The sequence below is a fragment of the Myxine glutinosa genome, chromosome 11, assembly GCF_964187855.1.
Source record: "Myxine glutinosa chromosome 11, kmMyxGlut1.1, whole genome shotgun sequence".
NCBI classification, from domain to species: Eukaryota; Metazoa; Chordata; class Myxini; order Myxiniformes; family Myxinidae; genus Myxine; species Myxine glutinosa.
The window spans coordinates 24,329,087-24,351,549 of record NC_136271.1 but is presented as its reverse complement, the minus strand read 5'-3'; the positions used below and the strand labels follow the sequence as shown (position 1 = coordinate 24,351,549).

The 22,463-nt window shown below is 42.6% G+C and overlaps 2 protein-coding genes across 2 annotated transcripts in view; both read left to right on the top strand.

Moving 5' to 3' along the window:
- Nucleotides 1-22,463, top strand: part of LOC137436505 (cadherin-13) — a 677,612-nt gene that overhangs the window by 480,933 nt on the left and 174,216 nt on the right. The window lies entirely within an intron of this gene.
- Nucleotides 3,588-22,463, top strand: part of LOC137436504 (cadherin-2) — a 71,811-nt gene continuing 52,935 nt past the window's right edge. Inside the window, exon 1 of the mRNA XM_068130354.2 lies at nt 3,588-3,673. The gene's annotated coding sequence lies outside the window, so the exon portion shown is untranslated. The remainder of the gene's footprint in view (nt 3,674-22,463) is intronic.

Here is a 22,463-nt window from a genome sequence, read left to right as displayed (position 1 = left end):
TAGAGTGACCAGGTCTGAAACCAAATTGATGATCAGAGATCAAGCCATTGGAGAAGAGGAAAGATTTCATATCTGAAGCAATGATGGATGCCATGACTTTGCTGATAATTGGGAGAAGGCTGATTGGTCTGTAGTTGCTGGGATCTGTTTTTGCACCTTTTTTGTGCAAAGCGGTGATGTTAGCTGATTTCCAAGCAGATGGCACATGACCTTGAGCAAAAGAGAGGGTGAAGAGAACAGAAAGAGGGAGTGAAAGAGATGATTTTAGGACCCATGGGCTGATGCCGTCAGGACCAGTTGCAGAATCAGAGTCGAGGGTTGACAGAAACTTTTCCACCTTGTCAGGAGGAAAGGACACAGAGTCCAGGAGCAGCTGGGTACGACTGGGTACGGTGGGTACAGAGAGGGATGTGTTGGGGACACAAGATTTAGAGGCAAACACAGAGTTGAGGCATTCAGCTTTTTCACGTGCGGAGTCAGCCGTGTAGCCGTTTGAGGTGAGGGAGGGGATGGAGGGGGAACAAACACCAGAAACAGATTTGACCAGACGCCACCAGGATTTGGAAGAGGGAGACAGATAAGAGAGTTCGGCCTTGAGAACGGTGAGATATTGTTTCCTGGCTCTCCTGAGGGTGGACACACACTTGTTTCGGGCTTTGTGAAAGGAAATGAGATTTCCTTCCATTGGATTTGCTTTCCAGGAGACGAAAGCAAGTTGTTTCAGGGCAACAGCCTCACCACAAGATTCCGTGTACCATGGACGGGAGGAAGGGTATGACAACTGAAGACGAGATGGGATATATCTGTGCATGAGAGAGAGCAATTTACTTTGAAAGAATTCCCAGGATGAGTTGATGTCAGAGGCGGTAGAGATGGGAGACCAGTCCAGATGATTGATGGCTGCTTGAAGACCGTGCCAGTTGGCCTGAGTGAAATGCCAGACTCGTCGACGCTGAGGAGGCTCTCTGAGAATGGTCAGAGAGATGTCCACTTTGACAAGCACATGATCAGATGAGCCGATTGGAGCAGAAGAAGAGCAGCAGACATTTTCAGGGAAGTTTGTCATAACCAAATCCAGAAGAGAAGATGCTCCGTTGACTGAGATCCGGGTCAGGAAATTGACCGATTGTGTCAGTCCCAGTGAGTCGCAGAAGTCCTTTGCTGAAGATCCATGGCTGGTGAGAGACGTACCCACACCCAGCCAACTGGCATGGTGACAATTGAAATCACCACATATGAGGAAGAGAGAGTTGGGATGGGTAGATAGAAGTTGGTCCATATTATCAGACAGCGAGATGTAGATGGAGTCATCGCTGTTTGGTGGACGGTACAACACACATATGAACAAAAGGTGGGAGCGAAGGGGAAGGCGTAGCCAAAGGTATTCATGGGGGTGAGGTGGAGAGAGGGCAGTGGAGGGTGAGTGAGGAAGAGAGTTTTTTATAAAGATAGCAACCCCACCTCCAGGACGAGGCTCAGGTCTATCATACCGGAGGAGGGAGTAACCTGGGAGAGATACCAAGGCATCAGAGACATCATAAAGGAGGAAAGTTTCTGTTAAGCAGATCACATCTGGTTTGTCAGAAGCAACCTGTATGGAGAGATCAGTCAGGTTTGAGCGAAGGCCCCGGATGTTTGAGGTCCATGCCGTTAATGAAGAGGAAGGGGGAGCATCGGGTCCAGAACAGGGGGGGGGAGGGGTAGGGTAAGATGTGGAAGAGGAGGAAGAGGTAGGGAGAGCTGTTGAAGGTGTGTCAGAGATTTCAGAGATTTCAGAATAGCTTGGAGAAAGGGAAGAATGGGGCGGACAAAAGGTTTGATGGAGATTGGGTGAGGCACAGTGAGGTGTTATTTGAGGAGGGGGAAGAGCGAGGCAGAAGGTTGGGGGAGATGAAGGTGAAAGTTCGAAGGGGGAAGAAGCAGGGAGGATGCTTTGAGGAGGAGGGGTGAGAGGGGAGTCTAGGAGGGGAGGGGTGTGGGGGGAGTTTAGGAGGGAGGGGAGGGAAGGGGCAAGGGGGGAGATTTGAAAGGGATGGGTGATGGGGAGGATTTGGAGGGGAGGGGTGAGAGTAGTAGGGACAGTTAAAATTGAGTAGGGACAGGTAGGGGCATTAGAGTCAGTTGATAGATATTCAGAAAGTGGTAGGGATGGAGGAGTAATATTAGGACTATGGCGTAAGCTTGATAGGCATAATGGCCGCCTCCTTCGTTGAAGTTCCTTGTATTGTAAATCCTTCACTGCTTCGTGGAGCTTTGTTTTTCAGATATGGATGTGAAGGGAAAAAAATTAATAATTTGGAAAGATATTATCATCGTCAGATTTTTTTAGAAGTATTTTCCTTTTCATAGATATGGAGATGGGCCTAGCATGGAGATGGGCCTAGCATGGAGATGGGCCTTAATTGAGCTCACACATTCATTCAAGTGAAGTTTTGTAAAATGGATTATACTTAGCACATAATTCAGGCTTTCTGTAACACTTATTATCAAAAATATTATTATTAATACAATACAACATTAACGCAGGAAGTTTAACAGGTATATGGCTCAGGTAATGCTGTGAAACTTGTGTTTGAAGGCTTCTTACATATCATGACTTTCAGAGTTTATACACTTTTGCCATAGGCCTCATGTGTCTAACAAATACAGTACCGTAAAATGGGGGTGAACAGGGACAGCAAGGTGAATAGGGACACAAACTGAAAAAAAGTTCGGAAACTTTTTTCGCTGAAAATTGATAACCATACTGATTTGTTGATATTTGGGTTGAAAGTGTTCTCTTTTTTTTTTTTTTAAAGCAACTTATAGTCCCTATTAACCCCATATATGGGTTAAATAGGAATAAATAGGATTTTATGGCTGTCCCTATTCACCCCGTTTTACGGGCGAATAGGGACAGTCACCAATAAAAAAATAATAATAATCAAGAAACAATCCTGAGTTTCCAACTTATTGATAAATTGATAGCTCAGATGGATGCACATAATATGCACCCATAATATAAACCACGGTGCCAATGAAAAAAAATATGGGATAAAAAGTTTCTCCAAACTGTCCCGATTTCTTGATTATTATTTTTTTGTATTAGTGACTGTCCCTATTCACCTGTAAAACGGGGTGAATAGGGACAGCCATAAAAATTCTATTTATTCCTATTTAACCCATATATGGGGTTAATAGGGACTATACGTTGCTTTTTAAAAAAACAAGAGAACACTTTCAACCCAAATATCAACAAATCAGTATGGTTATCAATTTTCAGCGAAAAAAGTTTCAGAACTTTTTTTCAGTTTGTGTCCCTATTCACCTTGCTGTCCCTATTCACCTTGCTGTCCCTATTCACCCCCATTTTACGGTACATACACTAGAATGCAACGATAATGTGTTTTATGCCTATGCAGACGATGAGGCATCACTTTGGGGAGACGCCCAAAAGACTTCTGGGACATCTGGGGCACTGAGTGTCATCTTGACTTGAAAATTCGCCAGCGGCGTAAACAACGATACGCCCAGCCCAGGTAGGTGTAACCTGCATCACTTTGCACCTATGATGCATCGAGGTAAATTGGAACACTGCTTTTACTCTCACACCCTACTTGACAGAGAGGTATGGAGGGAAGAAACGGATAACAAAAAGTCCCACCATAACCCCACCTGTCCCGAGGGGCTACAGGTATGTATGTTTATCAGCGTGCCTCTTGCCACCTGTGTTGCTCGAGCTATGTGGGATGCTCAGACAAGAGAAAGTAAAATACTGTATCCGGAAATGAAAGGAAAGCATGAATTAATTTGGGATAATCTTGAACAATAGCAACATGAAGAAAAAACATTGTGTGAAGGTGAGGTTGCCAGGTGGAGCAAGAATGCGCAGAGTAATGTTGGTGGGGGAGTAATGCTTCTTTGCTCAAGGCAGGTGAGCGTTGGGAGCGGAATGGGTGGTGGTTAGGATATTCACGTGCCTCCACTAGTCAAACAATGAAATCCTACCTGGAGACTTTCTCCACCTTCCACCACACCTTCCATTTCATTTTACACCATTTACCGTCACGAGGCTGTTTCATGAAAACTCCTGGTGCTTTTGTATCCGCATTACATGAATTACCCATAATTCTATCACTCACACCTGTGATGCCTTCATGTGAAGAACATTAACAAAATTCAGCACGCCAGGACAATTAGCCATTTTTGTTCTGCAATCCCATGGATAGATCCTTTAAAATTTGGCCCTTTTTATTTCCCTTCATGGAAGGAATTCCAAGTGGTCTGTGAAGGCTTTCAACAAACATTTCGAGCTTGTCAAAGGGCACTTGGAATGAATAATGAGCATACCGACTTGAATGCGTAAAGAAAGAATGAGATAAGACGGGTTAAGGAATTTCCACAAGTGTGGAGAAAGAGTTTACAATTTATGGGGAGGGTGGAAAGTTGAGAAGGGAATAACTTGGAGCACCCTACACCTACAAGCACAATCGACCACGTGCTATTTACATTACTTGCCCACATTACTTGCCCACATTGAGAGACGTTGTATGAGGGAGCGAAGTGACCGAGACCATGTGGTGGGGTCTGGGAGGTGGGAGTCGTCTCCCTCTCCAACTGCAGGCAAATTTATTAATTCTAACCTTAAATTTTGTACATTTTGTACATTTTGTACATTCTCAGAAAATCTTTGATGCAAAAATGAACCCGTCAAAAATCCTACATAAACGCACCCATTGGGCCTCGGAACCTCGAAGGATGTATTTGTGTGATGTTTTTTTTAATTTTTTTATAGATTTCTTTTCTTTCATATCCTTTTTCAATCCAAGTCGATGCTCATAGATGTGTATTTGCTCAGAAAATTTGAATCATTGATCCTATTAGTTGGAAGAATCCCATACAAGTAATGAATCTTTTCTTTTTTTTCAAAAACAATTTTTTGTTTTTGTTTTATCAACTTTTTTTTCAATAATAAGCTGAGGCTCATGGAGGAGTATTTGCTCAAAAATATGATTCACTAATCCTTTTATTTAGAATGTATATATCCACAACTGTCAAAAATCCTACACCAATGCAGCCATTCGGCCTCGGAGGCCCCACAAATGTATTCGTGGTTTTTTTTTTAATTTTATTTTTTATAGATTTTTTTTCTTTCATATCCTTTTTCAATCCAGGTCGATGCTCATAGATGTGTATTTGCTCAGAAAATGTGAATAATTGATCCTATTAGTTGGAAGAATCCCATACAAGTAATGATTTATTTATTTGTTTTGCAAAAAAAAAAAATTGTTCTTGGTTTTTCAACTTTTTTTCTCTAAAAATTTGAGGCTCATGGAGGAGTATTTGCTCAAAAAATATGATTCACTAATCCTTTTATTTAGGATGTATATGTCCACAACTGTCAAAAATCCTACACCTGTGCAGCCATTGGGCCTCAGAGGCCCCACGAATGTATTCGTGTAAAGTTTTTTAATTTTCATATTTTTGTCATTTAATTATTTGTAACCAAATTATAGGAGCATATAATGAGGCTCATATCAAGAAAATAATGATATAACATGGTAGTACAATAACATTTATGCGGGGCCTCGAAGGCCCCAGGCCTGCATTCGTGTCGGATTTTCGTCTAAAAAGTGAAGAATGAAGATTTTCCCACGAGCCTGAATGAATTTTTTTTTATGTCACTGAATTTTGTGTAACAACATGAAAGTCGGTGAAAATGAGGCTCATTCCAAAAAAAAATTGTACAGCATAGTTTTTGCAACAAAAAAAACGTGTGCCTTCGAGGCCCAATCACTGCATCCAAGGGTTAAAGCAGAATAATCATGGCTTTCCTGATGACTTTAGAACCGGGAGTTGCCAAAAACCTTGTCACAACATGAAAATCTATGAAAAACATTGATGAGACGTATTTTGTGAAAGCAGAACTTTTCACTATTGGCCAATGAAATAGGTAGGCTGTTCAAGGATACAAGAGTGGTAGACAGTAGAGTTGGTAACTATGGCTCTATACAGAGCGTTGGTTCTCCCAAAGCAGTTTCTTGGCAATGATTCAATCCTGGATGGATCATCACTCCACCACACTACATGTCAATGTCAGGACAGGAATTTGTACTTTTGTTGTGGGTTCCTGCAAAAACTCGTCTTCTCTCCGTGGGATCTTTAATGTGAGCGACGGGGACGCCCAGTTTAATGTCCATTAATGGGAAGGCCTCACCCTGTCTGCGAAACACCACGGTCAGAGCTTCTGGTTGGGCTGAAATTCGGAATCCGAGCTCGAATACCAAAGAAGCTTTTGCCCACATTACTTGCCCACATTGAGAGACGTTGTATGAGGGAGCGAAGTGACCGAGACCATGTGGTGGGGTCTGGGAGGTGGGAGTCGTCTCCCTCTCCAACTGTACAGGTAGCTCTTGCCACTGTTGATGTCAAAGTGCACGAGTCTACCATTAGAAAGAGGCTGCACAATTTACAATTTACAATTTCAGTCACGTGAAAATTTACAAATTTAAGTGCCTCCATTAGGCCCATCATAGCTTATTCATTTGCTCTATAGAAAGTCTAATCCCGCCAGTTTCCTATTTGATAAATCCATCTTGAGCTGGGGGGGTCTTCACAGGAACTAGTATTCTCGAAAAGAACTAGAACGACACTCGGTGGAGCGCATGCCTCCTCCAGGCTGAATAGTTTACTTTTTTGTCTCCCACTGATATGTCGGATCTGGATCTTCACCGAAATCCAATCGATTCGTCCTTGTCACACACCCAACCTGTCCACCAGGTTTTGTCGGTATACGTTCATAACTTTTTGAGATATTCTGCTCACAGACAAACAAACATGGGTGAAAACATATATAACCTCCGCCTGTGTCTACAGAAGACCCACACTTGACCTTTTTGGAGGTTTTCAATGGCGGTGTTCGAAGAGATTGTCATTACCCTCGCCAGAGGAGAGGGTACTGCATTTGAGTCCATCTGTCTGTCTGTTTGTCTGTCTGTCTGTTTGTTTGTCTGTTTGTCCGCACAGAATAAATATTATTTTCTCTGCAACCGTTGGTCCGAGTGACAGGAAATTTTCACCATAGGTGCAACTCCACCTGTAGAATTTTTGTTGATATTTATGACGTCATAGGTCACGTGGTTCGGCCGCCATCTTGGAAAAAACAAAAAACTTTGCACCTCTATATCTCCGAAAGCGCTGAATAGAAAAAATTGAGACATGGCTCATTGTAAAGAACTCTCCATGGGGAATAAAAAAAATTAATGATGATGTCATAAGTGCCTCCATTATGACGTCATAATTCGACAAGTACAAAACTTCAATTTCTTGAGCGTCATGTAGGGAGAAATTGATGGAGAAAAAATAATTATGACGTCATTGGCCAAGTGGTTCGGCCGCCATATTTGTTTTAACACAAAAGCCTTAAAAAAAACACTGAAAATACATGCTGGCGAGGGTTTGCAATCTCTGATTGCTCTTTCTTGTTTTGTTTTAGAGTTAAAACAGCACAAGTATAATACATAACAATATATTTCCTCCAAAATGCTTTTCACTGCTTGTAATACATGTGGTTTGCCCAAGAGAGATCATGGCTGATGGTGAGGCCCAAAAGTTTGAAGGACTGAACTTCTTCAAGGGGTTTGTTTAGGAAGTAGATGGTAGAGTTCGCAAGATAGAGTGAGAGAGACAGAGTGAGAGTGTGACGTTTGTGGCTTTGATGTCGTCTGCGACTTTTTGAGACCCTATCTTTATGGCTGTATTAATGTGCAAACAGTGTGTGTCTAAATCTACCGAATTTAACTGATTGACACATTCCATTCCTCAAACATCTTTTCCATAGCTTTTGAATAATAAACCTCCAACACCTGCTCCACATGCTTAAAACTATTAGTGCCTTAATAATGATATATACAGTCACGTGAAAAAGTAAGTACACCCCATGTAAAGTTTTGACTTTTTCAACATATTTCAACATACAGCTATTTGATCTTCATTTCAACAATATTGATAGATAAAGGTGATATAATACAACAAATATCATGAAACATTTACATTTTGTAGTCCATTGTATAATTTAAATAAACATAAATGCAAATTTCGCATGTGGAAAAGGTAAGTACACCCCGACATTTATCACTACTTCAAATACCTAAAATTAGAATCAGGTGCACCAGCTCAGGTGCAAATGATTAGAACATCGTTAGAGAGGATCTTGGAGGGACCTGTCTTATTTAAAGCTCAGACATTTAGTTTGGTTTGCTCTTTGTTGTTGAAGTGTGCGGCATCACCATGCCTAGATCAAAAGAGCTCTCTGAGGCCGTCAGAAGGAAGGGTATAGATGCCTACGAGTCTGGGAAGGGGTTTAAAAAGATCTCCAAACAATTTGAAATCAATCATTCAACTGTCCAAAAGATCATCAACAAGTGGAGAAGATTCCAAACAACCGCCAACTTGTTCAGGCCAGGCTGCCCCAGCAAGTTCAGACAGAGAGCAGACCGCAAGATGCTGAAAGAAGTCTCTAAGAACCCCCAGAATGTCATCACGGGACCTACTGGTAGCTCTTGCCACTGTTGATGTCAAAGTGCACGAGTCTACCATTAGAAAGAGGCTGCACAAATTTGATCTACATGGGAGGTGTGCCAGGAGGAAACCTTTGCTGTCCAGAAAGAACATCAGGGCAAGACTAAAGTTTGCCAATGAACACCTAGGCAAAGACCAGCACTTCTGGAACAATGTGCTCTGGACAGATGAGTCAAAGGTGGAGCTATTTGGCCACAGTACCAGAAGACATGTTTGGCGAAAACCAAAGACAGCATTTGACCACAAGAACCTGATACCAACTGCAAAGCATGGTGGTGGAAATATTATGGTTTTGGGCAGCTTTGCTGCATCAGGGCCTGGGCAGCTCACCATCATAGAATCCACTATGAATTCTTCATTGTACCAGAGGGTGCTTGAGGATAGTGTGAGGCCATCTGTCGGAAAGTTGAAGCTCAACCGATCAACATGACAATGACCCTAAACATACCAGTATATCCACCATGGAATGGCTGACAAGAAAGAAATGGAGGGTTCTTGAATGGCCAAGTCAAAGCCCGGATCTAAATCCCATCGAGATGTTGTGGGGGGATTTGAAACGAGCTGTGCATGCAAGAAACCCCTCAAACATCGCACAGCTGAAAGAATTCTGCATGGAGGAGTGGGCAAAAATTTCTCCCAGTCGATGTCAGAGACTGTTAGACAGTTATAAGAAACGCCTACTTGAGGTTGTTTCTGCCAAAGGGGGCAATACCACCTATTAGAGCGAAGGGTGTACTTACTTTTTCCACATCCGAAATTTGCATTTATGTTTATTTAAATTATACAATGGACTACAAAATGTAAATGTTTCATGATATTTGTTATATTATATCACCTTTATCTATCAATATTGTTGAAATGAAGATCAAATAGCTGTATGTTGAAATATGTTGAAAAAGTCAAAACTTTACATGGGGTGTACTTACTTTTTCATGTGACTGTATTCCCTTACGCGGAACTTCAGTACCCAGGAGCCCATTAGGCCCATCATAGTCTGTGCTCGTTTGTCTGTGCTGTGTCTTTTTAAATGCTGATCATCAAGCAAGGAAGCAGCACGGACCTTCCTTTTTGAAATCTTTGGTATGACTTGGCCAGAGTTCGAACCAGTGGCATCTCACGCTCAGAGTGGTCACTCTAACCATGAAACCACTGAGGCTGGTTATAGTCATTCATTTCATCTTCCAGAGATACTTGAAACTCTCCAACGATTTCTTCTCTCTTACCATAATTCTGGATTCTGCTGGAGCATCATTCCTTCCAACTGCCATAAGCTCCGGAGATTTCCATTTGCTTCATTTATCCCTTTAACAACTAGGAAGTGAATTTAATAAAAAAGAAAAAATACAGCATACAGGGGGAATAACATGAAAAGCAAGCCATAGGGAAAGTCCTTGGCATATAATGTCTGTTGAAACACACACACACACACACACACACACACACACACACACACACACACACACACACACACACACACACACACACACACACACACACACACACACACACACACACTATGTAGCAGTTTTATATTTTGAATAACCCTTTGTTGTTTTTTTGCTGACCCAATACTGGAGGGCACAACTGTACTTTAAATCATCCAATGATTCTGAATGCTGGAGAGTCTCTCAATGCTGTCGTAGGCCTCAGCAAGACGACACATGTTTGCATTTGCTTCACCTTGATCTGAAAGACAACCAGTTATGAATCGTGACATATAAATTGGCATCCTTTCTTCCCTCTGAGTTATTTGTTCTCTTAAGACGTGTTCAAACTCGTGGGAATTATTTTCTCCAACTGAAAATAAATTGCAAGCAAATGTTTTTATTACTTTATAATGTATTTGCCGTATTTTTGATGAATGCTCAGCTTTCTATTACTTCTTTAAAATACTTGATTTGGTTTCCTTTGTCCTCGGACACATTCCATGCTTCCCTGAAGACGTCGATTTGGTGGATGTTTTACTTTTTGTCCCCCGTCGCACCGCGGAGCGAAAGGGGGACTATGGTTTTCCCCTCCGTCCGTGTGTACGTGCGTGCGTCCGTTCGTGCGTGCGTGCGTGCGTAAGCGAAGGACCGAATTCTAATTTGGTGTGTGGGTGCAACTCACGTCAAAATCCAAGATGGCCACCACCATGTATGTCTGACGCCATGTATGTCTGAAACTTGTGAGCGGAATATCTTGAAAAATAAGCGAAGTACCAACTTCTAATCTGGTGTGTCGGTGTATCTAGGCATAAGGAAGTACGCTATTGAAAATTGGGTCGCCACGTCAAAATCCAAGATGGCCACCGCCATGTATGTCTGAACCTTGTGAGCGGAATATCTTGAAAAATAAGCGAAGTACCAACTTCTAATCTGGTGTGTGGGTGTATCTAGGCATAAGGGAGAACGCTATTTAAAATTGGGTCGCCACGTCAAAATCCAAGATGGCCGCCACCATATATATGTCTGAACCTTGTGAGCGAAATATCTTGAAAAATAAATGAACTACTAACTTCTAATTTGGTGTGTGGGTGTATCTACGCATAAGGGAGAACGCTGTTGAAAATTGGGTCGCCACGTCAAAATCCAAGATGGCCGCCTTGCGTCTTCCACTTTGTCAACTCACATCACTTAGGGGACCTAGGCGTAACGCTTGTTTTTAAATCGAATCCATGCAGAAAATAGCTTAAAGCATTGACAAAAAGTGTGAAACTAGAAAGCATCTCAAAATACAAGCGGACAAGAACAAAGAATGCGGAAGCGATTACAAAACCGGCCGTCTCGTGCTGCACAGCAGTGGACGGGCTAATCGGGACTATTTGTACTTACTGTGACTTTACCATTTGACATTTTGACCCAATTATTAATTAGTCTTCTCCATATTCTCATAAGGGTGTTCTTTCTGTTTTTTGTATACATAGTCAAGGCTCGTGGAAGAGCTCGTACTAGTACACCGGACGGATCATGACGTAACAGGCCAAAAGGAACCACAGAGAGAGGGGGGAAACACCAACAGCAGAGTTGAAGGCCAAGATAGAGGGAGGCAGACAAAGAATGGATGTGGGGAGGAATGTGGTGGATGGATACAGAAGGGAACTCTCAGGAGGGATAACTGGAAATTTGGAAGGAAGGATTGGGGTGGGGGGAGAGGGTTAACGAGGGTAGAAAATATCATGGCTTTGGATTGGGGACGATCTGAGATGGTGGTGAACAGCTGTCTTGAAGACCTGGAGGGAAGGTGATTGAAGAGAATGTGGAGGTTGGTTCCACAGATGTGAAAAAGGGGAACAAATGAATGGAGATGAGATGATTAATGATCCGGATTTTGGGAGTTTCACTTGCAAGGGGTCGATGATGGACCGTATGAGCCCACCAAGAAACTTTGGAGGAGGGGGGCAAAGAATGGAAAGAGCAGAGTGTGCAAAACCAGAAAGGAGGTGGTGGAAGACAGAGAGACCACCGACCTGTCTGTGATGGCAAAGTGATAGGCCATAGACCCAGCTTCATTACAGGAGATTCTAATAATCCTGAAGGCCTTATTTTCAACAGCCTCAAGCTGAGTGATATGTGAGGTGTGGGAGCCAGCCCATAGGGGCAAACAGCACTCCAAAAAGCTGCAAATGAAAGCCTTGTAGGTGGATAGGAGTTCACGTGTGCCAAAGAAGGACTTTGGACAACGGTGGATGCCCAGGCGGCAGCTGGCTTTGAAGGCCTACTTTGAAATGTGGTTTGCCCAAGAAAGATCATGGCTCATTGTAAGACCCAGGAGTTTGAATGACTGAACTCCCTCAAAATAATTATTAAGAAAGTAGATAGGAGGGTTTGCTTTCATCTGCAGCTGAAAGGATCCCGTTAAGTGCCACATATTGGCTATGAGAGTAGAGGAAGTCAGCAGGCCATGTGTGGAGTTGGCCTTGGATTTCATAGGCAGACAGTTTGGAGAGTAAGCCAGGATGCCAGACTCGAGCAAAAGCACGAGATATGTCCAGAGAGACGGGCCTGATCTCGTATCTAATATTGAGGGCCTCAATCCATTCTTGTGTGAGTATAAGCAGCATGTCCAAGGTGGAGTGACCCGTTAATTCTTGAGGTTGGACAGATGTTGTTTTCTGACTCTCCTGAGAATGGACAGGCACCTGTTGTGGACTTTTTGGAATGCACCGACATCACCTTTGGTCGGATTTCCCTTCCAAGAAGAGAAGGCATGTCGTTTCCGAGCAGCTGCCTCACTATAGGATTCAGTGTACCATGGGTGGGAAGAAGGGTAGGCTAATTGAAGAAGAGATGGGATGAATCTGTGCATGAGAGAGAGCAGGTTTCTGTGGAAGAATTCCCAAGATGAGTTAACATATAGGGCAGAAGATATGTAAGACCAGTCCTGAAGAGATATGGTTGCTTGTAGACCCTGCCAATCTGCCTGAGTGAACTGCCAGACTCACACACGTTGGGGTACCTCTGAGAATAGGCAGAGAGATGTTGACTTTCTCAAGCATATGATCAGATGAACCAATTGGAGCAGAGGAAGAGCAAGAAACATTTTCAGGGAACTTTGTCATCACCAAGTCCATAAGGGAGGATTTGCCATTGGGAGAAATCCGGGTTGGAAAGTTCACATATTGAGTCAGTCCCTTGGAGTCACAGAAGTCATTTGCTGAAGTGCCATGGCTGGTGAGAGAGGTACCAACAACCAGCCAAGTTGCATGGTGACAATTGAAATCGCCGCATGCATATGAGGAAGAGAGAGTTGAGATGAGTGGTTAAAAGTTTGTCCATGTTGGCTGAGAGAGGTGTAGATGGAGTCGTCGCTGTTAGGAAGACGGTATAACACACAGACAAACAAGAGGTGGGGGCAGAGGACAAGTCGTAGCCAGAGGTACTCCTGTGGGGTAGGAGGTGTACTAAGGTCAGTACAACAGCATGGAGAAATTGAGTTATCAACTTAAAGAGCAACTAGGCTGTGGAGGTGTGGTTCAGGCCTATCAAATCGGAGGAGACAATAACCGGGGAGAAACACGAAGGAGTCGGGGACGTTCTGTGGGAGGAAGGATTCTGTTAAACAGATGATGTCCGCTTTATCAGCAGCGGCCTGGATTGAGAGAGATGTCAGGTTGGAGAGGAGACCTCGGATGTTTGAAGGCCACACAGTTAGAGATGGGGTGGAGGAGGCATTGGGAGGGTGCAAGATGTGAGACAGGGGCTTTGCTGTGGGCAATATGAGGTTTTGGGAGAGTGAGGTGAGGGGAAAGGTTTGATTGTGTAAGGTGCGGGAGAATGTTTGAGTGTGTGGAGTACGGGGAAAGGTTTGAGGGTGTGTTATGTGGGTGAGTGTTTGAGTGTGTGAGTTGCGGGTGAAAGTTTGAGTGTGTGGTGTGCGGGTGAAGGCTTGAGTGTGTGGGGTGTGGGTGAAGGTTTGAGTGTGTGGGGTGCGGGTGAAGGTTTGAGTGTGTGGGGTGTGGGGTGTGGGTGAGGGTTTGAGTGCGTGGGGTGCGGGTGAAGGTTTGAGTGTGTGGGGTGCAGGTGAATGTTTGAGAGTGTGGGGTTCTGGTGATGGTTTGAGTGTGTGGGGAAAATTTGGGTACCCGCAAGGGATTGAGTGTGTGGGGGTGTGGGTGAAGGTTTGAGTGTGTGGGGTGCGGGTGAAGGTTTGAGTGTGTGGGGTGCGGGTGAAGGTTTGAGTGTGTGGGATGTGGGTGAAGGTTTGAGTGTGGAGGGTGGGTGAAGGTTTGAGTGTGTGGAGGGTGGGTAAAGGTTTGAGTGTGTGGGGTGTGGGTGAAAGTTTGAGCGTGTGGGGTGCGGGTGAAGGTTTGAGTGTGTGGGGTGCGGGTGAAGGTTTGAGTGTGTGGGGTTCTGGTGATGGTTTGAGTGTGTGGGGGAAATTTGGGTACCAGCAAGGGATTGAGTGTGTGGGGGTGTGGGTGAAGGTTTGAGTGTGTGGGGTGCGGGTGAAGGTTTGAGTGTGTGGGGTGCGGGTGAAGGTTTGAGTGTGTGGGGTGCGGGTGAAGGTTTGAGTGTGTGGGGTGCGGGTGAAGGTTCGAGTGTGTGGGGTGCGGGTGAAGGTTTGAATGTGTGGGGTGAAGGTGAAGGTTTGAGTGTGTGGGGTGCCGGTGAATGTTTGAGGGTGTGGAGTATGGGGAAAGGTTTGAGTGTGTGGGGTGTGGGTGAAGGTTTGAATGTGTGGGGTGAAGGTGAAGGTTTGAGTGTGCGGGGTGCGGGTGAATGTTTGAGGGTGTGGAGTATGGGTAAAGGTTTGAGTGTGTGTTATGCGGGTGAGGGTTTGAGTGTGTGGGGTGCAGGTGAAGGTTTGAGTGTGTGGGGTGTTGGTGAAGGTTTGAGTGTGTGGGGAAAATTTGGGTACCAGCAAGGGATTGAGTGTGTGGGGGTGCGGGTGAAGGTTTGAGTGTGTGGGGTGTGGGTGAAGGTTTGAGTGTGTGGGGTGCGGGTGAAGGTTTGAGTGTGTCGGGTGCGGGTGAAGGTTTGAGTGTGTGGGGTGCGGGTGAGGGTTTGAGTGCATGCGGTGCGGGTGAAGGTTTGAGTGTGTGGGGTGCAGGTGAATGTTTGAGGGTGTGGAGTATGGGGAAAGGTTTGAGTGTGTGGAGGGTGGGTAAAGGTTTGAGTGTGTGGGGTGCGGGTGAAAGTTTGAGCGTGTGGGGTGCGGGTGAAGGTTTGAGTGTGTGGGGTGCGGGTGAAGGTTTGAGTGTGTGGGGTTCTGGTGATGGTTTGAGTGTGTGGGGAAAATGTGGGTACCAGCAAGGGATTGAGTGTGTAGGGGTGTGGGTGAAGGTTTGAGTGTGTGGGGTGCGGGTGAAGGTTTGAGTGTGTGGGGTGCGGGTGAAGGTTTGAGTGTGTGGGGTGCGGGTGAAGGTTTGAGTGTGTGGGGTGTGGGTGAAGGTTTGAGTGTGTGGGGTGTGGGTGAAGGTTTGAGTGTGTGCGGTGCGGGTGAAGGTTTGAGTGTGTGGGGTGTGGGTGAATGTTTGAGGGTGTGGAGTATGGGGAAAGGTTTGAGTGTGTGTTATGTGGGTGAGGGTTTGAGTGTGTGGGGTGCAGGTGAAGGTTTGAGTGTGGGGTGCGGGTGAAGGTTTGAGCGTGTGGGGTGCGGGTGAAGGTTTGAGTGTGTGGGGTGCGGGTGAAGGTTTGAGTGTGTGGGGTGTGGGTGAAGGTTTGAGTGTGTGGGGTGTGGGTGAAGGTTTGAGTGTGTGGGGTGTGGGGTGTGGGTGAAGGTTTGAGTGTGTGGGGTGTGGGTAAAGGTTTGAGTGTGTGGGGTGCTGGTGATGGTTTGAGTGTATGGGATGCGGGTGAAGGTTTGAATGTATGGGATGCGGGTGAAGGTTTGAATGTGTGGGGTGCGTGTGAATGTTTGAGGGTGTGGGGAAAGTTTGGGTACCAGCAAGGCATTGAGTGTGTGGGGTGCGGGGAAACCTTTTGGATAAAGTAAAACAAATTCTTGTGAATTAGTGTTTCAAACTATGCCAACTGCAGCATAACAACCACAATAACACAATCATGCAAATAGGAAAGAATATACCGTACATTCAGCAGGTGCGAATGAGTCATCGCCTCAAGGTGTTTGATATGTTATATCTATTTCTACCAGAATTCTGGAATGATATGTTCTTGATGTATAATAAGCTTTGAAGGCTTCCCCTATAAATATTTGTTTTAATCCCACACCTGGTCATCAGTCATTCATCGAGCTTGCTTGTAGGACTATACAAATGTGACTTGATTACGATGTACCATACCTTTTTACAGAGTGCGGGTGTCACCAGAGCTGTTTCTTATCAAGGGTTGCACTAGGTGGTTTGCCATTGCCTTTCCAGCAGAAGTTAAGGCAATAATTTGACATTTGTTCAGGGTGCCGGCGATAGCTCGCCTACTCTTCGCGAAGGACACCGTGGGATCTTTAACGTTCATGAACTAATGCCAGCAGGTAAGATGCCCAGCTTAACGCCCATCCAAGGTAGACCGCATACATTGATGAATCACCCTGTATGTGCAGAGAACGGGATGACAGTTTATAGCTGGGTCGGCGGGATCGAACCCAGGCTTGATGGCTCATATGGGAGTGTGTGTATCTCGAGGCCATCCTGCCAGCCGGTGACTTATTACCCTGCGCTCGCGTAGCGAAAACAGGGTTAGGCATTCGGGTGCGTACGTGCGTAGGTGTGGCGTATGTGTCTGCATTTTAAAAATCCATTTTCTCGGCAACCGTTTGTCCGATTGACACAAAATTTTACCATAGGAGGGCCTCCTCCTGGAGAATTTTTAAATTCATAATTATGACGTCATGGGTCACGTGGTACGGACGCCATCTTGGAAAAACCTTCCACCTCCCAAACCGCTCAATGGAAAAATTAACGTACTTTTTAAACACCCTATACTGTTCCTTTTTCTATGTTACGTCTAGATCTGTTCTATCTTCCTGATCCTTCATGAACCTCGACGTTGTATAAATAAATAATAAAAAGACTAGCAAACAACATGTCTTTACAGGTGGGTTAATTCCATTACTTTTTTGATTTAAAACTTGTAAAACAGGATTTCCATAGAAAGAATTGGGTCCCTTCCTTTAACTGAGCCCTGGGATGTGCGCACCCCGAGTATATACAACTACAATTTTAAATTCATTCCATCCAGCGGTTCAAGAATGTATAGAAACCAAACAAACAAACACACTAACAAACAAACTAACTAACAAGCAAACACTCTAACAAACACACTAACAAACAAACAAACACAATTACAAAAAAACACACCAACAAACAAACAAACTAACTAACAAAACAAACACACTCACAAACAAACACTCTAACAAACACTCTAACAAACACACTAACAAACAAACAAACACAATTACAAAAAAACACACCAACAAACAAACGAACTAACCAACAAACTAACTACCAAACAAACACACTCACAAACAAACACTCTAACAAACACTCTAACAAACAAACAAACACAGTTACAAAAAAACACACCAACAAACAAACAAACTAACTAACAAAACAAACACACTCACAAACAAACACTCTAACAAACACTCTAACAAACACACTAACAAAAAAAACACCAACAAACAAACTAACTAACAAACTAACTAACAAACAAACACACTCACAAACAAACACTCTAACAAACACTCTAACAAACACTCTAACAAACACACGAACAAACACACGAACAAACAAACAAACACAATTACAAAAAAACACACCAACAAACAAACGAACTAACTAACAATCTAACTAACAAACAAACACACTCACAAACAAACACTCTAACAAACACTCAAACAAACACTAACAAACGCTCTAACAAACACTCTAACAAACACTCTAACAAACACTCTAACAAACGCTCTAACAAACACTCTAACAAACACTCTAACAAACACACTAACAAACAAACAAACACAATTACAAAAAAACACACCAACAAACAAACTAACAAACAAACACACTAACAAAAAACACACTAACAAACAAACACTCACAAACAAACACACTAACAAACAAACAAAGACACTAACAAACAAACACACAAACAAACAAACACACTAACAAAGAAACTCTCCAACAAACATGCACACCAACAACCAAACACTCCAACAAACAAAATACTAACAAAAAAACACACTAACAAAAATACACTTCTGAAGTTATATACGGTATGATGATTCCACAAGCGGCAAAAGGTCAAAATCTGTTACAACCAAGACTGAGAATTTGCAGAACTCTGCAGATTTATCACCATATGTGTTTTTTTCTGGGGATGTAAGAAGTAACACAGATTTATCACCATATGTGGTTTTTTTCTGGGGATGTAAGAAGTAACACAGATTTATCACCATATGTGGTTTTTTCTGGGGATGTAAGAACACTGCAGATTTATCATCACATGTGTTTTTTCTAGGGATGTAAGAACACTGCAGATTTATCACCATATGTGTTTTTTCTGCGGATGTAAGAACACTGCAGATTTATCATCACATGTGTTTTTTCTGGGGATGTAAGAACACTGCAGATTTATCACCTTATGTGTTTTTTCTGCGGATGTAAGAACACTGCAGATTTATCATCACATGTGTTTTTTCTAGGGATGTAAGAACACTGCAGATTTATCACCATGTGTTTTTTCTGCGAATGTAAGAACACTACAGATTTATCATCACATGTTTTTTCTAGGGATGTAAGAACACTGCAGATTTATCAACATATGTGTTTTTTCTGCGGATGTAAGAACACTGCAGATTTATCATCACATGTGTTTTTTCTGCGGATGTAAGAACACTGCAGATTTATCACCATATGTGTTTTTTCGGCGGATGCAAGAACACCGCAGATTTATCATCACATGTGTTTTTTCTGCGGATGTAAGAACACTGCAGATTTATCATCACGTGTTTTTTCTAGGGATGTAAGAACACTGCAGATTTATCATCACATGTGTTTTTTGTGCGGATGTAAGAACACTGCAGATTTATCACTATATCTGTTTTTTCTGCGGATGTAAGAACAGTGCAGATTTATCATCACATGTGTTTTTTCTGCGGATGTAAGAACACTGCAGATTTATCATCACATGTGTTTTTTCTAGGGATGTAAGAACCCTGCAGATTTATCATTGCATGTGTTTTTTCTGGGGATGTAAGAACACTGCAGATTTATCATCACACGTGTTTTTTCTGGGGATGTAAGAACACTGCAGATTTATCATCACATGTGTTTTTTCTGGGGATGTAAGAACACTGCAGATTTATCATCACATGTGTTTTTTCTAGGGATGTAAGAACACTGCAGATTTATCATCACATGTTTTTTTTCTGGGGATGTAAGAACACTGCAGATTTATCACCATATGTGTTTTTTTCTGGGGATGTAAGAACACTGCAGATTTATCATCATATGTGTTTTTTTCTGGGGATGTAAGAACACTGCAGATTTATCACCATATGTGTTTTTTTCTGGGGATGTAAGAACACGACAGATTTATCACCATATGTGTTTTTTTCTGGGGATGTAAGAAGTAACACAGATTTATCATCATGTGTTTTTTTCTGGGGATGTAAGAACACTGCAGATTTATCATCACATGTGTTTTTTCTAGGGATGTAAGAACACTGCAGATTTATCATCACATGTGTTTTTTCTAGGGATGTAAGAACACTGCAGATTTATCACCATATGTTTTTTTCTGGGGATGTAAGAACACTGCAGATTTATCATCATATGTGTTTTTTCTGGGGATGTAAGAACACTGCAGATTTATCATCACGTGTGTTTTTTCTCGGGATGTAAGGACACTGCAGATTTATCACCATATGTGTTTTTTTCTGGGGATGTAAGAACACTGCAGATTTATCACCATATGTGTTTTTTTCTGGGGATGTAAGAACACTGCAGATTTATCACCATATGTTTTTTTCTGGGGATGTAAGAACACTACAGATTTATCACCATATGTGTTTTTTCTGGGGATGTAAGAGTAACACAGATTTACCATCATATGTGTTTTTTTCTGGGGATGTAAGAACACTGCAGATTTATCATCATATGTGTTTTTTCTGGTGATGGAAGAACACTGCAGATTTATCATCATGTGTTTTTTCTGGGGATGTAAGAACACTACAGATTTATCACCATATGTGTTTTTTTCTGGGGATGTAAGAACACTACAAATTTATCACCATATGTGTTTTTTTCTGGGGATGTAAGAACACTGCAGATTTATCACCATATGTGTTTTTTTCTGGGGATGTAAGAACACTGCATATTTATCATCACATGTGTTTTTCTGGGGATGTAAGAACACTCCACATTTATCACCATATGTTTTTTTCTGGGGATGTAAGAACACTGCAGATTTATCATCACATGTGTTTTTTCTGGGGATTTAAGAACACTGCAGATTTATCACCATATATGTTTTTTTTCTGGGGATGTAAGAACACTGCAGCTTTATTATCACAAGTGTTTTTTCTGGGGATGTAAGAACACTGCAGATTTATCATCACATGTGTTTTTTCTGGGGATGGAAGAACACTGCAGATTTATCACCTTATGTGTTTTTTCTGCGGATGTAAGAACACTGCAGATTTATCATCACATGTGTTTTTTCTAGGGATGTAAGAACACTGCAGATTTATCACCATGTGTTTTTTCTGCGAATGTAAGAACACTGCAGATTTATCATCACATGTGTTTTTTCTGGGGATGTAAGAATAATCACATATTTATCATCACATGTGTTTTTTCTGCGGATGTAAGAACACTGCAGATTTATCATCACATGTGTTTTTTCTGCGGATGTAAGAACACTGCAGATTTATCATCACATGTGTTTTTTTCTGGGGATGTAAGAACACTACAGATTTATCACCATATGTGTTTTTTTCTGGGGATGTAAGAACACTGCAGATTTATCATCACATGTGTTTTTTCTGGGGATGTAAGAACACTGCAGATTTATCACCATATGTGTTTTTTTATGGCGGTTTGAGAATAATCACAGATTTATCACCATATGTGTTTTTTTCTGGGGGTGTAAGAATAATCACAGGTTTATCATCACATGTGTTTTTTCTGCGGATGTAAGAACACTGCAGATTTATCATCACATGTGTTTTTTCTGCGGATGTAAGAACACTGCAGATTAATCATCACACGTGTTTTTTCTGCGGATGTAAGAACACTACAGATTTATCACCATATGTGTTTTTTATGGGGGTTTGAGAATAATCACAGATTTATCACCATATGGGGGGGGTGGTTTTGGGGGGAGGATGTAAGAATTAACACAGATTTATCACCATATGTGGTTTTTTCTGGGGATGTAAGAATTAACACAGATTTATCACCATATGTGGTTTTTCCTGGGGATGTAAGAATAATCACAGATTTATCACCATATGTGGTGGTTTTTTGGGGGAATGTAATACGTAACACAGATTTATCACCATATGTGTTTTGATTTTTTATTTAAGAACGCAGATTTATCACCATATGTGGTTTTTTTAAGTTATATTTCTGGATGAGGAGTGAAACTTAGGGGTGAGATATTGCATTCGCTTGCGAATATTAGTGGTGGTGGTTCGTATGCAGCCTGTGGCTGCTTGGTTGCATCGTTTTCTGGGGGCACGGTTGTGGTTGTGCTGCTGATGCTCACCTGGTGTTAATTCAACGGCACGACAGGAGTTCAAACTCAGGACCCTAAGATCTTAACCCAGCCACCTTAACCGTTAAACCAGCACCAGGCTTCGAATGTAGGTGATTCTACTTTTTTCTCACAAGGTAACACCTCAAAAAAGACATTTCTAATGAGAATTCCCTTCAAATGACAACTGCTCCATGATTTTGGATCATCATTTTTGACAGATCCAATTTCACATGTGCATCCAGAAAATGTCGTTTAACAATTATTGTTCAGCTCTTGCAATGGATATACCAAATACGTGTTACACAACTCAGTGTGGAGACACACCCTGGCACGCCCACAAAAGGTGTGTGCATGAGCGGGTGTGGTTGAGAGTTGTCATCTTACATTATTAGACCCAAGGTTGTCGTCTTCCTCCTTGGGAATAAATTGCAAAAGCCGCTATGAGGTTTTAAACTTTTGTTTTCCTGTCAAACTTTAAGCCAATAAGTGATATACGTAACAGGTTGTCCACACCCCCAAGAAGAGAGGGGACAAGTTAGTCTTTCATCTTTGAACCGCCTGAGAAAACTATAGTTCACAGGCATTTTGGAGTGTTTTTTGTATTTCTTTTTATTTTCAAATTACCAGACAAATGTCACCTTTTTTTATTTATTTAGAACAATAGCAAAGACGACCCGTCGCTTCGTCGCAATAGTACATCAATACTGATGAGGTACCCATGCTACACACAGGTGGGAGGCCAAATGCAAACATTACAATGCAGAA